The following is a 16,000-nucleotide window of genomic DNA, read 5'->3' on the forward strand; positions in this document are numbered from 1 at the left end:
TGGCCGGTGAAACCTGGGACGCAAGCGCCCCGATGCTTAGAACAGCATCCCTTGCCCGCTGCTATTCAACATCAGCGTACTGTGCTCTCGTCCGGTGTCGCTCATCTCACATGAGGCTGGTGGATGTAGAGCTTCACAAAGCGACATGGCCTGTTACCGGGACTTTACGGGCAAGGCCATTGCCATAGCTACCGCTACTTAGTGACACAGAACTGCCATGAGAACGCTTCCGTCCTTCTGTTGGCCAAGAGTCGTGAGCATAACGACCTCGTGAACCACCCACCAGCTCGCCTGTCTTCTAGATGCCCTTTATGGCCAGTTATGCTGCCACAGGGCATGACGATGGGATCTGCTGTGCGTAAAGCGTGCTTAATGACAACAGACATCAATCACGTGCCTGTCACCGACCCAACCATCTGTCCACCAGGCTTGGGTCTGCCAAGGCACCGGTGGCTCATCTCTAAACTAGTTTCGAACAGGACAGGGCAACTGTGCGGCCCATCTCTTTAAATGGGAGATTTCCTAATGACCCGCGAGGCAGCTCCGGTCAACTTCGGACTACATCGCATTGCGTTGTCGCAGGCCCGCTGACATATTTCGATAGCGGGCTACTGGCTCTCCACCTGGCTGCTGCTGCTGCCATTAAACGGCGGGGCACACTGCGCATATGCTGCTGCTGAGCCCTGGAGTGGTTTAGCCTGCGTTCTCACGGCAAAGTAGGTGGGGTACCAGCCCAAGTGAAAGCAGACCCCGGGGTCTACCCCACCCCCGCTCAGGCCAATTAAACTGGTTTTAAAGCACCACCGACTTCAGGTGAGATGGTGGGGCGAGTGGATTGGAGTGGGGAGGGCGGGGTGTTAGGGGTAACACCAAATTAAAAACCCTAATTTACTCTGCACTGAAGACATCCACTGGGAGTTGGGTACGTACAGTGGTGAGGTTGAAAAAAATCTCAGCCTAAAAGCTCAAGTGGCACTTGGCTGGGGTGTTCAGAATGTAGCGAGAAGGTGCATCCCCCTGCGTGACCAGTGGGAACTCCAGCAAGGAAAAGAATTTGACCATGGCCTTGATCTATTGTATGGACAGCCCCACAGGGAATCCGCAGCCGCCACAAATTGCTCCACTGGTATGTCAATGGCCCTGTGATCATGTCTGTCCGACTACGACATTGAGGAGAGCATGGGTTGGCACACTTAATGCCTCTTGACCCTGTTGGTTAAGGCCGCTCTCTTTACAAAAGCCATTGCATTAATTCATTGTCTCGGGGCTTATGGGGCCAGTGGATTTTTAGCGTTACAACACCCCTGTGGGTGTTGAGGCACAGGAGACCTAAGCAGGTTGCCCACTGGTCATAGAGGACGGCGGGCAGAGCAGGGACGTGAGCCCAGGAATAGCCCAGCCTCCCACCATAGGGCATGTCCCACGGCTCTCCTGCCACGTCACTTCTTTGCTCTTTCATAACTGCCACAGTGGTGCAGGCTCCATACCTGTGGCGATGCCACTTCGCTACTGTCACTGCACCTTGCCCTCTTTCAGATTGCATGTACACCACGCTGGGTGCTTGCACAGTTGTAGAAGATTTTACTGGACTGTAGGTTCTTCTCATTTTTATGCCATAGAGGTCACGTGACGGAAGTGAGCCTCCCTTCACAATGCCTGAGTCATGTGCTCCCAATTTGTTTTACTCCAGGTGACCAGGATATCATTCACCAGAGGTAAGAACCATAACTCTGGGCCAGCTCTGGAGTCTTTTATTTTTTTTCCTCCAGTGTTGGCTGTGACCTCTCTAATTCAACTACCCCCTCAGTAAAAATTGGGACCGTTGAGGCAGTGCGAGAAATAGTCAGGACGTTGCAGGAAAACTCCAGTGCTATTAAAAAAACCAAACACCTTTCAGATGAGTTGCATTATAATTTCAAAATGTTTTTTTATGGTGTCCCAGGTTTTTTTATGATCCAGCTATGACGCAGTTTCCTCCAATCTGACCCTCTGGCTCTGTTCTTTTTTAATGATATAAAGTCGAAGGTGTGTCCTACACAAAGGGATGAGTAAAAAGGAAGGGCGAGGCTGAAAGATAAAATGCGGCACCTTGGTTGCCCGGTAAACAAACGTTGTCAGAAAAAGTGGGGAGGCAAAGGAGCTCTGAGCAGCAATTACTCAAAGAAAATTCCACTCAAGACACGGTGTGAATGTAGCACTGCATCTAAAGTCTGGCCTAGGCTTAAAAAGTTGGGTCGCACCAGCTACATGGCTCAGGTCCCCACTCACAAAATACCCCAAGCCCTGTTTCAGACTGGTTGCTCCTAGCAGTTTGCACGTCAAGTGTAGACAAGCTCTAAATGCGAGGAGCAACTGGTCTGAACCACAGCTTAGGGTTTATTTTTGCAAGTGGGAACTTGGCAAGGTATGGAAAACAGTGGCCTGCCTGGTCCAGAGTCCTGTCTCCTTGCTTGCTCTGTGGCTGCACGAGAAATGGGAATTTTCTCATTAACCAGGCACTGGAATCCCTTGATCTGAGACTCTTGAATCACCAGCCTGCGGTTGGGTGGGTTCTGATCTAGTTCTTCTCTCAGTGTGTTTCTGGAACACGGGCACTAAATGCAGGCAGACACTGATACCTAACTCCCTTTGGGTTCTTTGAATAGCCCAGCTTGTGGTTCCTTCTCGGGCACGTTCCACAGAGTGAATATGAGAGGCAGAACCAAAGGCAGGGATGATGACAGCTACACTTGTGTGGAGGAGCAGGATGAGGCCTGGGCGGCATTCATGCCTCATTTATACCCTACCTCAAGGCCTTCAGCCTACAGGTGACTATCACCCATAGACAAAAAGTATCATCTCACACCACAAACGCTTTCCTCCATGGAGTGTAGTGTCATTAGCCCCATTTTACAGTGGAGGGAACTGAGGCTCAGGGAGGTGACGCAATATGCCAACACCTACAATTAAAGACAGGAACAGAGCTAGTTACTGCACAACACCACCCCCTACCGTTATACGTAGTCCTGCAGCGGGTCCCATCCAGAAGACGTTTACCCAGGCCAAACACTGAGATTCTTGCCTAGAGTTGGGCCCCTGTGTACGGCTGCCCTGTAGGCTGGGGTCCAGCTCACCCTTTGGCTTGTTTCCTCAGGCACAGTACGTCTCTGCTCAGCCTTACTGAGAGGGATTGTTCACAGGCTCGCCGTGCTGGCCCACCTCTGCGCTCACGGATGTCAATGCCGACCCCCCTCACTGACGTCAGTGGCCCAACGCTGAGCACTTTTCGGGACGCCACACGCGGTACCGTAAGGCCAAAGCCTTCCCTCGGCGCCTCTGGCATGGCAGTGCCCCTGCTTTCAGTGGGGTTGCCTGGCTGCGTGTGCGGGGGCAGAACACGGTTGCAAAGGCTTTGGGGCATGTTGCAGCATGACCCACGGCGAGGCTGGCTTGGAACGGTTTTAATTCAGTACGTTTCTCGCCCGCCTCAGGGTTTAAAATTACACTGCCGAAGGTGCAAGTCACGCCCCCGCCCCCCCAAGGTTTTGCATGGCTGGATGGAAAGTTTTAGTTTTGAAATTCTAATAAAATTTCCAATAAAAAGGATTCCCTTCTCCTTCCTTACCAGCTCCCCCTCCTCCTCCATTCTCCCTTCTCTTTTCTTGCAAGGGCATTTCACAGCCTCAGTGATTTGTAGCATTCTTTCATGATGGAAATAGCGGAGAGTCATAGTTTCCACAGTAGGGAAGTATGTTACTGTTCCTGCCAGTGCCCCAGATGAGGGTAGCCCAATTTGGATGGAAGGGGTAGGGAAACTACTTCATTTCATAAAAGAAAAGGGCTTCTCTGCACTTTGAGCTACAGACTGGAAAGCAGGGATGTCTGGGGGACTCTGGGAGTCTCTAGGGGAGAAAGGCTCTCTTGTAATGTCTGTGGTGACCCAGTCTTCAGGCTGGATTGGAGAGGAATTTGGTCTGGCCTGGAGACACTGGGTCAAAGTCATCTCTGGTGTAATGCTATTGAAATCAATTTGATCTGGTCTCTGACATTATCCATCATGAGGCTGACCTACAGATGTAGAAGGGAAGGGAATAGAGACTCTACAAGAAACAGGCCATCTTTTCAGAAAGGAGCTTTTGGTTTCGTGTGTCAAGTTGGGCACCCAAAATCAGAGGTTAGGCTTTGGAAAAGTTGGGCCTAGCATCCCCACGTCCCACTACTTTCAAAAGCTCCATGCTGCGAGCCAGGAGTCATGAAGAATGGCTCTCTAGACTGGTCCGAGTGAGCTGGAAGAGCGCGCAAGAACTTGCAGGTTTAAATATTGGGCACACTTCCGTTTTGTACGTGTTAAAGCTATAGCATTATGGAAGACGTGGGAAATTGTGTAGAGCTGAATGGGCAGGAAGTTAGACAAAAGGATAGAAACTCACAAAATCAATCAATTTGCATCAAGTTTTTGATCTCTTATGAGCAAATCGATCAAACAGGAATTTTTTAAAAACAATTAGGGACTGCTCCAGTGCCCAGAGAAGTAAACTGAAAGACAGCCAGGCGCTTAGGCTCCAATTCAGCAATCATGTGGCTGACTTTAAGCCTGTGTTTACAGCCCTTGCTGATTCAAGTCCTTATAGAAACGGTCTTTGGTCATGATTCTTACATGGCTCTGCCTGGTTGTGAAATCCAGTGAAATGTTCCGGTGACAAAGGGGTTGAGTGTCTCCTACTCAAAGTACGTCACGTTGACCCTGAAGCTCTACCAGAGGGTTGACAAATTTTTCTTTGAATAGTTAGTGCCAGATCATGTGATGTTTCCTGTTTGGCTGTGTGTGAACGTGTGCATTTGCCAGCATGCGTGTCTCTGCAGTCGTCTGTTCTGTGAGTGGACTTTTTTTATACTGCAAAGGAATGTTTTCTTTATAGTTAGGTCTTTCCCACAGGGCTTTAAGCCTCGGTCTCCATTCATAGTCCTGAAACGCTACAGATTGTTGAACAGAATTAGGCGCATCCCATTGGCACTGCTTCCTCTTTGAGGAGGTGTTTCCTCCCACTTGGGGGAACTATCTAGCTGTCTGGAATGTTTGCTGTGAATGTGACAAGCCCAGTCTTACTTTGCTTTGCTAAGGAATCAATCCCCTGAGACCCTTGTTCCACACACTTCTCCCCCTCCTTGAATCAGAGGAACCTGTAGAGATGTTTGGGATTTTTCCAGTACAGCTTAAATGGGTTTATTAGGATTATTGCTGTAATTGTACAGAGGAAATATGATCAGGGATTATTATGAATACAGACAGTTGTTTGGTACTGGAGCAATGGTATGTCTTTAGCAGCCGTGAGCTGAAATGCACCTAGTATAGGCTATTTAATTTATGCACAAGTCATGAAAAACATGATCAAAAGGCTTTCAGGTGTTCTGGCGTTAGCAGATTCTCAGCGATATTTAGGCACCCATTGAAATTCTTGGGAGATAGGCTCCTAAATACCTTTGGGGTGCTGGGCCGAAGCATTTAGGAAGGTCTTGCTTGCCACAGGAGCTGGATGCCTGTCTCAATCCCAGTGTCTATGGGGCTACACAGACACTGGCCTGACAGTGTTGAAACATCACCCATAACATTGGGTTCCTGCCAGGAACATGAACTGAGCCGTGTTAGTAGTGTTTTAGCCCAAAGTTTGATTGGTTATCCTTGTGATTCTGTGAGCTGGTGAGCGGACCCATGATAAGCATGACCCCCAAACCCCAGATCCAACTATTGAAGGCATTCAGACTCCTATAGATAGATAGTATAGATATGAGATTCTGAATATATATTAATACTATATGTTAATATATATATATATATTTAAGATGTATGTACTGCATATATACAGATATATATATATATATTTATATATATATATATATATATAGATTATATATGAAGAGTTAATAGGTGCTTTAATAAATGACTACTCGATTACTATAGCTTGCTATAGGCTCTAAGCAGTCAATAAGTGGCTTATAGCCAGTCGTAAGCCCTTCTACACATGTGCTTCTAACCAGTGTATAACTCATGTTTATAACATACTGTTAACGCCTGTAGTCCTCCATTGTAAATGGATATACAGTATATAAAGTGTGACCACATTATCTATGTGTAGAGTGGGAGAGAGATCCCTAAATATTGTGTGGCAACCTGACGCCAAACTGGGCAGCAAGAGCTCCAGGTCAAGGTAGCCCCTCTGACATAACCTGCTCAGACTTCAGCAGCAGTTTTTGCAAATTAAAAAAGCTCAGAGGTTTCCATTGACAACGATATGAGGCCAAATGATACAACCAATGTAATTTATGTTGCTATTTAATTCTGGTTTTTTTCTGTAGTCCCCAAATATGTCCATGTTCTGTGTGCCGCAGAAATTGTTAGGAAAAGGCCCTAACCTCCCTATAGCTGTCAAGGTGAAGACGACAGAAGGTTATGGACTAGATGATGGCTGTGACACCTGGCTGAGAGGGGGAGGCACTAAGCTATGCGTGTCGGGGGATGGCTCTGCTAATATGGCTATTAGTGAGCTAGTTAAGAAGGTTGCTATTTAATTGGTGAGCATTGGGGTTAAGAATCAACCTCATTAGGATGAAGTGTCACCAGCTCTTTGGCTACTTCAACAGGTCACACTCTCCTGTGCTGGTTGGCTGCACTTTGAGGAAGACAACGCTGCTGCAATGTACAAGTTGAACATTTTTCAGATGTAACCACAAGGGCTGGAAACACTGGTTTAGTGTCTGGCATGTGACTGTGGGGCAAGGGTGCGTGCGTGTGTGTGTGTGGATGCTGCGGGCAGAGGCTGAGCTCTGATGCACGGGCAGTTCTTCGCCACGCAGAAGCTAAGCCTGGGGGCTGGTGTCAGCAGTGACGCTCTCCTAACAGCGTGTTGCAGCACAAACTGGCCTTTTTTTGGGGGGGGGGGGGGAGGGCTCATCACAGCGGCTGTTGCATACGACAACACACGCACCTGCTTTTGTTTGCTCGTGTTGCCGGTCTGGGCAGGGTTCAGAAGAAAGAGGGGCAGCAAGGTGGGTCCAGCCCAAATGAAAAGACAGGCGTCTTTTGCATCCGAAGTGGGAAGGCCTGAATGGTCCAAGCAGGCCCAGAATTCGTGTTTTGTGCTAGGGCAGCAGCTCAGGGGAAGCACATGCAGGGTCCCCGGGACACAACGAGGCACAAAATCTCGTGTTAATGTCACCCCCGCGCTCCACCCCCGCCAATAGGGTGCTGCTTTTTGATCTGCAGCTAGGCAGGGGGCCAAGTGGCTTTTGCAAACTAAGCAGGGTTGCGCATGCACAGAGCGTGGCTGGGACGCTCAGGAAGCTGTATGCCTGACTCAGAAGATGCTTTTTCCTTGAGCGACAATGCTGACCCCCCTTGCCCCAGCCTGGTGCCAAGACGTGCTGTGTTGCTGGAGGCTATTTGACATAAGACGTAAAAGGGCGATCCTGACTATTTCTAGGCATTAAATAGTCCTTGGTGTTATTTACATAGTGAGATGTGTTAGCCCTGGTATCCTGGCAAGGGTCCTATTCCAGCTCCGTAAATTCCCACATCAGGCTGCTGCTGCATGTCTTGTTCTGACCTGGGGCCCACTCCAGTTCCCAGTGACGCTAATGGGAATGTGCCCAGAGACATCACAGGGAGCGGGAGAAGGTCCCAAACAAGGAGCATGCCCCTTTCTGGGGCTGCAAGCACTCAGTGGTTCACTACTTGGCAAGAGTGGATCCTTATTTGTAGGGAAGCTTAGCACCATAAACAGCTGCTGTGTTCCAGTCCAGCAGTGGCTGCATTTTGGTAGTGAGCCCCATCTGTGAACAGCTACAAGATGCGAGTTCCAAAGCCTCTTACGGGGCTTGGATTCCCATTATAATTAATGGGGCATCGGGAATCCACATCCCAAAACCAACTTTGAGTCGTTCAGCAATAGCCTGTAGACTCTGTTAGGCTAAAGGGCAGCCCCAAGCATGTCAGCTACTAATACCGGCAAGTGCTTGCCTGGACGGTCAAATGCTTCCCAGCCTTCCATGTCATGAGAACGCCGCCAATCACCAGCCCCTTGCTGGGGAGGCAGCCCACTGTCAAATCGCTGTGGTTAAACCAACGCCCACGTTCTCCAGAGTTGGGATTTATGAAGGCCATTACTGCATTTGTGCAATGGGGGACGGAAAATAATCAGGCTCTTGACACATTCTCACTCATTTTACTGCATTTGAAAAGTCAGTTGCTAACTAATGCTTTTCCTTTAGAGCCCATCTTGACGGCTCGGAGTTGTCTATGCTCTTCCTGGGAGCTATAGTCACCAATGACAATATGTAATATAGTGTTATGAAATGTCCCCACCCAGTCCAGGTCCTCCCTGTTAGTAAATCTTACATAGACCATCAGGGTCTACTGCCGGGCAGGGGCACTGGCATGTGGGGCGGGGACTGGACTAGAAGCAGGTTTGGTTAGGGCTAGGTGTCCAGAGAGAGCGGTATGGCAGGCCTGGTACTCGTCATCTTATACAGTTCAGTGCTGAGCTGCTCTGCTCAGAAGAAGCGCGACTGGCCCAGCACTGCCAAGGACTGCCCGGGCGGTGCAGCTGCAGCCAGTGCTGGGGACTCGTGTGTTGCTGCTCCCGGCTTTATGCTACGTGTCAGCCAATGCTGTGGGGAAATCTCACTTCCACAAGCCAGGAAAGTCGGGATTGTCAGAGCTGCTGCGGAAACTGTTCGCCTAGTTTCCATTCGTTTCTAAAGGGCTAGGGAGGGGGGGAAAATCCTTCGCCACGCCCAACCTAAAGCGCACTTAAAAGCCCAGCCTTTCAACCGTCATTGCCTTCGTTTATACAAGCACACCGAGGCTCTATGTTCCGTGAAAGTACATTTCCCCATGGAGGAAAAAGTTGTCACACGCTTTGAAAGCAGCCATGGAAGTGGTCCCTCCATCAGTGAGAGGCTAAGGCAAGTGGAGCTGCAGCCGTTCTACCTCGTGCTAAGCAAAGTGGGGCCAGGGCGGCCTTTGTCCGTGAGCGCTCCAAGGTGCGTGCGGCAGACGGCAGTGAGAATGGTGTGGCTCCAGCTGTATGGCCGGCCCCGCATGGTGCTCGGTGGTGGGCGCTCTTCTGCTGGAGATGCTGGCGTTCTTTTAGATGAGCTGTATAAAATGGCGGCTCTCGCCCCCTTCTATTCAGTAATGTGCCCATGGCATCCGGGGGTGTTTTGCACCGTTAACCTAACTGCCCAGTTTTTACTAGCTAAAGTCCCTCTGAGTTTCAATTGCTTGAAACGTTGCATCCCATCTTGAGGGGAATGTAGCATCCCTGGGCATTGCTACTCAGTGGCCATACCCCATTGCTGTGGGTGCTGAAGTGAGCACTAGCCTGTACCTATAGCCCGTGCCCTGCGTAATGGGCGGGGTGTAAATGACTCCACCCCAGTAGCAGTTTGGGCGGATGAGCCTTTCAGTCAGGATGTCCTCCCTGTTTATTGGGATAGTCAATTGCGAGCTGGCCTATCACAGCAGACAGTTACAACCCCCTCCATCATCCTGCGGGCCAGTTTCTCTGCCCACTGCCTGCTTCCAGCTGCAGCAGAAATGGGGCGTAGGCAGCAAAGCCTTACTCTGCCATGCCTGGAGCCACAAACTGGTAATCCCTGGGGTGGAGGGAGGGGTGCCAGCCAGGAGGGGAAAAAGGTGAGTTCTTACGCCTTTGCATGCGGCATAACTCATGTCACACTCTTGCCTGTAGCTTTTAAAATGCTTTGAATCCTTGAAGACAAATGGCAGCACCAGTGGGTAACACATGGCTGGCCATCCCTTTACACACGATCCCCAGCAAAACAAACGTTCACTGTTTGTTTTGAGTTTAAAGTTGTACCTTTTATGAACAAGCAAGAAACTACAGTTCTGTGGGTTTTTTTCGGTGTTTTTCTGCCTTTTGGACCTGCACGGCCCCTTGGGTCTGTAACTGAGATGTGTCCAGTTATGCACAGATGAAAACAATTTTAATGGCTTGCAGAATCTCATTCTTTAGGAGGTAAAAGAAATGCACGTTCTCGCCCTGTAAACAATGGAGAAAGATTAAAATTGTAAGCACTATGCTCAGGCAGCACAGCCATTGAGCACAGGAATAACAGCCCGTAACGTGTGTTTAGCCTTTTGTCTGGCCTGTGAGTTTTCAAAGTGCCTTAAAAGGCATTGGTCAGGGGCGGGCTGCAGTCCTGGTGATCGCTTGACCCATGGAAAATGATTCTTATTTTAGCTGACTGGTTTCTTGTCTGTCCGCAGGCTTAGTGTTTAAAGAGGATCTGGCATTGCTGCCTTTATAACTGCATTTAGGCAGCTATCAGCTCCCTCCCCCCACTTCAACAATACCCTTAAATTGAGGCTAGCCTGAGTGGAAATGACTTTGTGGTGGAGAGTGTCTGGGTTTGGAGTGAAATGGTGCCCAAAATCCCTTTGTTTTCTTTCTTTCTTTCGGTCTTGACTAGAAAATTGAGTCCAGTGGGGCCAATCATCCCCCGTGGTTGGGAGCGGGGAGGAATCCTGAAAGGGGGGGTCAAAAGAGGGAGTGTAACTCGATGTGAGTCAGTCAGTGAAACTGTACTAAAACCATGCTTGGCCAGCAATGGGAAGCAGCAATTATTATGTGCCAGACCTGTAAGGGGATGATAGTGCTGAGTTATGAACATATAAGCACAGATGGCTCATGGTAGCAACCAAGGACCAGCTGAGGTGAGACGCGAGCCATGCTGGCTTTTGCTAACGTGTATGTCTCTCTGAACTCAACCTTGTTTTCTCTCTCTGGGGAGATTTGTGGAAATTGTTCTCCTGACTTCAGCGCCCAAAGGTAAATTGTTACTGTTAGAAGGTGGCTTGCTTGCACACAGCTGTCTGGGTTCTGCAGGGCTGACAGGAGTAACTAGCCTGGTTTGTGTACTGTCAATGGCACAGTTGGCTGACTTCCCCCTGCAGAATCTTTATTGTTGTTGAGGCACAAACCACAAAGGACCCAGCTTGACATTCAGATCCCAGCTGAACATGTAGCACTGGCAGTTAGATAAGCCATTGTTTCACTTGTCATCTGATGTGGTTTGGGAACACAGGGGGGTAATGGACAAAGAACACAAGGCTATGGCCGTAGAAGCATTTTATAGTGACCCACAATTTACTACATGAAGGGTTATGTTTTATGTAGTCACATTTACCGTGATGTGCATATATTTTTTTTAAATTACTAGCAGGGATACTGGATTGCAAGACACACCTTTGCAGTCTGAATTTGGGGAAAGTTATGTTTTTGCCTGGTGAGCAGCAACCAATGAAATCTCACTTTCCCATGAAACTATAACCTAGACTAGACACTGCTCTACATTTAATTAAGTGAGGGATTCTGGCCCCAAATCAGGCAAACATCTCTGCCGAAAGAGTACTTAAATTATTGCTTATAGTTGAGCACATGCTTAAGTAAGTCCCACTGAAATCAATGGGACCTGATGTAAGCACAGGTTTAAAGCTAAGCACATACCTAAATGTCTTCCTGAATATGGAAGGGCTTGAGCAGGTAGTTAAATGTTTTTCTGACGGGGGGCACCTACCTGTAGCATGCATGGCACCCTCAAGATCTTAACTAATAGGTACAGACATGGCCAGCGCGATTTGGTTGGAGGTTTGGTTTTGTGATTACAGAGACACCTGTTAGCAGGGGAGTAAGACTCCATACCATTTAAAAGTCACAACATGGGCTGCTTCCCTAAGTCTTTTAATTGTCTGTAGTGCAATCATTTTGCCATGCCATTCAAACTACTTCCCACCCAACAGTCGAGATCCCTGTAGGGTGCCAATGGGAAAATAAGAGCTCTTGCTCGCTCGCTCTCTTTCATACAGACACACACACACATACCAAATATGCCTGGGGTAGCCCGCTCTAGAGTCCCTGTAACAGGTGTATTCAAGCTCTTAATAAAGGCTGGTGTGCTTTACACATGCATATTATGCAGTCATGTGGTCCAGTGTCCACTTATTGCAAGAAACCAAACACGATGTGGCAAAAGAAAACAGTCCAGTTCAGAACTCTTTAATATGAGCTTATATTGTTTGTGTTTTTGATTCTCTGTTCTCCCAGCATCAGGGGACATAAACCCTCAGATATGTGTGAGCATATGTATGAAGGTATATACAAAATCACACAGTTAAATATTTAAGCATACAAGGTATTATATATTTATATAATATAGAACTTTAAAGTATAGGAATCAACAATGGCAAAATATTTCTTATGTCTTTGACATAGTTTTTTTTTTTTTAAATGAAATGTGACCTGTATTTGAAAGACCAGAGGAATTTGTTTGTTTGTTTTAAAAACCTGTATAAAGAAATTCTGTGAAAATGGTAAAAAACAAACAAACTCATGAACCAAAAAAAAAAAAAAAAGACAACTGTTAAAAACTGTATTGAAAAAAGAAATAAATTAAATGAACAATTGTGTAAATATAAATTAAAAAAAAAAAGATGACAATCTTAATAAATAAGCTTTACTATTTACATCTTTATATATTGCTTGGAGACTTAAATTAGATCCGTTAAAAACAAACAAATGCAAAATAAAAACCCAAAACAGGAGCAGCAAACGTACAGGCGTGAGGTACAGAATTAAGGGCTGAACTGTATTTTGTTTGTCTGTTTCTTTCTTTTCTTTCTTTTTTTTGTTTTTTTTTGTTTTTTGTTTTTTTTCATTTTTGTTGTATACAGTAGACCAGTAGAATTCTTTTGAAAATAGATCCTCAGCACTTCCTTGGATTATTGGTTGACGTGGCTTCCAGAAAGTGCCAGAAAGATTCCATCATAATAATAATAATAAACATAATAATTATAACAATAATAAAAAGATACAATATGATACATAAATATGGAAGAGCAGTTGGTACTATGAATACTTTTTTCTCTAGACGAGATCACAGTTTTATTTGTAAATATTACACACATATATATAATATTACGCATATAATATTATATATATATATCATATATATCTCTAACATGGCTCAATCCTGCTCCCATTGAAGTCAATGACAAAAAAACCTCCTGTTGGCATTGATGGGAACAAGATCCAGCCCAACATCTACAGACAGGTAAGTGATTACAGAGGCCGTACAACGCAAACTCCACAATGGTTCCAATTCCTCCCTCTTGAATTGCTGGTGAAAAATGTCTCATTACAGCCCTGGTTCTCTGTACTAAGACGATCACAATTGGTGGCTGAATTGTGACCTCATGGATTGAAAAAAAAAATGTGAACAAAAAACGTTTTCAGAACAGCCTGACCTTCATTAGCTTCGCCTCCGACCCTGACAAGCCAATATTGCACATGTTGCACCAAAACTCTCTATTTGACATGCATCAAGCCAACTCCTGCACTTGTGCTTGGCCATAGAGGAAGCAATTAGATTTTAACTGAATCTCAGAGCTGTGGAATGGGGCCAAAATGAGGAAAAATGGCTTGCTACAAAATCTGACTAAAATGAAAACATCAGCCCCATCCTGCTCCTGCTATACTCCACTGAGGTTTTCTGGGAGCAAGAGCAACCCATTAGCCTTTGCGTTAGTCCCTAATGAACTGGAGCTCAGAGAAAGTCCAGCTTGAGAGATCTAGGTCTGCTCTCAATAAGTCCTGGTCAAGCCCCCTTGTGCTCAATGGTTAAACATCATCAACGGGAACAGGACTGGGCTCATGGAGTTCAATCTGACAAGGTGCAGAACACCTTCAAGTCAATGGGAATTAAGGGTGCTCAGTGCCTCGTGGAAGGACTCAGAGCTTTAAAGGACTGGGCCCCAGGATGATGTAATGTGGAAGTAACTCAGCTGAGGTCAATGAAGTTACACCACTGAGATCGGAATCAGGCCATGTATCTTGATGATATCACCACTGCACATGGCCTTCTCCCATTGATAGTCCAAACACACATTTAACTCTCACTGGAGGCTCTGGGAGTTTTGCAGGTGAGACAAGTGTAAAATGAGGCCTGAAGGCTAGAATTATCAAAATTGCCCGAGGGAGTGAGACACCAAATTACTGGCATCTAACTCCCTTAGGATATCCCAATCTAAGTGTCAGTATAACCCATTTATTTACCTCCTTGTTTTCTAGTTTGGACTCTAATGGAAATCAAGGGATGGAAACTAGGAAATGGGGAAAAGTGCCTCTAATCCCAACTCATTGGAACTACCTGTCTGATCATTTAGCAGCTTTTCTTTTCTTTTTTTTTTTTTTTTCTCTCTCTCTCTCTCTCTCTCTCTCTCTCTGTCTTATTGTTCTGAATTCAGACTGTGCAGTGATTTTGAGTGCAGTAATTGGAGCACAGTGAAATACTGGTTACATGTATATGTACAGTTGGATAATGTAAAAAAGCACAAATACACATGTTAAAAAAAAACTGGAAAAAATAAATGCAATGAGCCCGCCCCCCCCCCAGCCCCACCCTCCAAAAAACAACAATATACCACCCCCCGCCCCGCAAAAAAACAAAAAACAAAACAAATTCGCCTTAGTTCTTGGACTTGTCACAAGCACAAAGAAAAAAAATCCAACCCCCCTAAAAAACCCAGACAATGCTATAAACACGTCACTGTATTTCTAGGGCAATCTACACGTAAGTGTCTAACTCTCTATTCAGTTGGCAGAATAACACACAAAGTAGGTTTTGCTCTTCTCAGGTTTGGATCATGCATCTTTCCCCCCCCCCCCTTCTCGTATCTCTGTAAAGCCTTGATGTTATTTTTTTCCCCCACTTGAATCAGTTGCAGCAAGAAACCATTGGGTTTTTAAAAAAAAACAAAAACATTTTTTTTTTAAACACAGGTAAAACCTAGAACAAACCGACAGTTACAACCAAGTGAAACCAAAACCGGAAGGGAGGTAGCTGGAACCTGACTCTGAACGATCCTCTAGCACAACCCTCCTGTCTCAGCCTTGAGGGTGAAGGGCAGCAGCACGGGCATGAAAGCATGGACACCAGCACAGTTCGTTTGGGGGTGGAGGGTAGCAGCTGATAGGATTTTTCCACCCCCTCACGCACAATTTGCCACGTTCTGATATAGCTTTCCCTCCTCCAAACCATGGACGCCATCAACCCCAGGAGCCAGGCCCAGACAACTCCCGCTCCAAGTGGAGATGAACATCTCACTAATGGTGGCCATCGGGTGGAGTGTTGTCCAACGTCTTGGAACAAAGCTGCACTTGGCAGTCAGTCAGGTGCAAGGGGAGCAGCACCGAGTGAGCAGCTGCCTTTGGTGGCTTTATATCTTTTGTTTTGGGCATTTGCTTGGTGGCTTATGTCCCACCTGATCCAACACCCAATGAAGTCAATGGGAGTATTTCCACTGAGTCCAATGGGCGCTGGACTGGACCTTGAAAGAGTTAACCCCCTAGATGCTAAGGATTAGGTTAGCTTGTTCCTCAGGGCAGCTGCACAAGGGAGCGGGCTGGGGGCAAAGGGCCCATGTCCCTTTTTGGCCCCTTCCACTCACCCACAGCCGCTCAGAGGCAAGGCACAATGAGAGTCGTGTATTCAGGGAGTGCAACTGGGCACAGCTGGGGCCAGCATCCCCGCTCACGCACAGGCCAACCCCGATGTTCCTCTGATAAAACCCAAGGGAGTTAACACTGCGCAAAACAGCGCCAGCGTCCGCTTTTGGTTTTCTGAGCGCCACCAGAGGAGATGCCCAGCATAGGCGTGCCAGTGGGGAAAATAGCAGCATGGAGGTTCTGACATAGAGAGGGGCCTGCCACTGCCGGCAGACTGGGAACTGCAGAGCTGAAAGTGCCATGGGAGGCTGGATAGGCGAGGCCACACCTCCTTCCACACTGGCCCCGCCCACTAAAGCAAAAAGGCCTCGGTCTTTGAGCGCAGCAGCTTGTCCTATTTTCTCCCCCCTTGCTCCCTCGCTGTGCAAAAGGGGCTCGTTTGACCCTGAGTTCTCAGTAGCCCACAGCGAGCACGAGGCAATGATGCATCGGTGGGG

The sequence above is a fragment of the Emydura macquarii genome, unplaced genomic scaffold (genome assembly GCF_026122565.2).
Source record: "Emydura macquarii macquarii isolate MOO-44397 ecotype Brisbane River unplaced genomic scaffold, CSIRO-AGI_Emac_v2 contig_691, whole genome shotgun sequence".
In the NCBI taxonomy this organism is placed as follows: domain Eukaryota; kingdom Metazoa; phylum Chordata; order Testudines; family Chelidae; genus Emydura; species Emydura macquarii.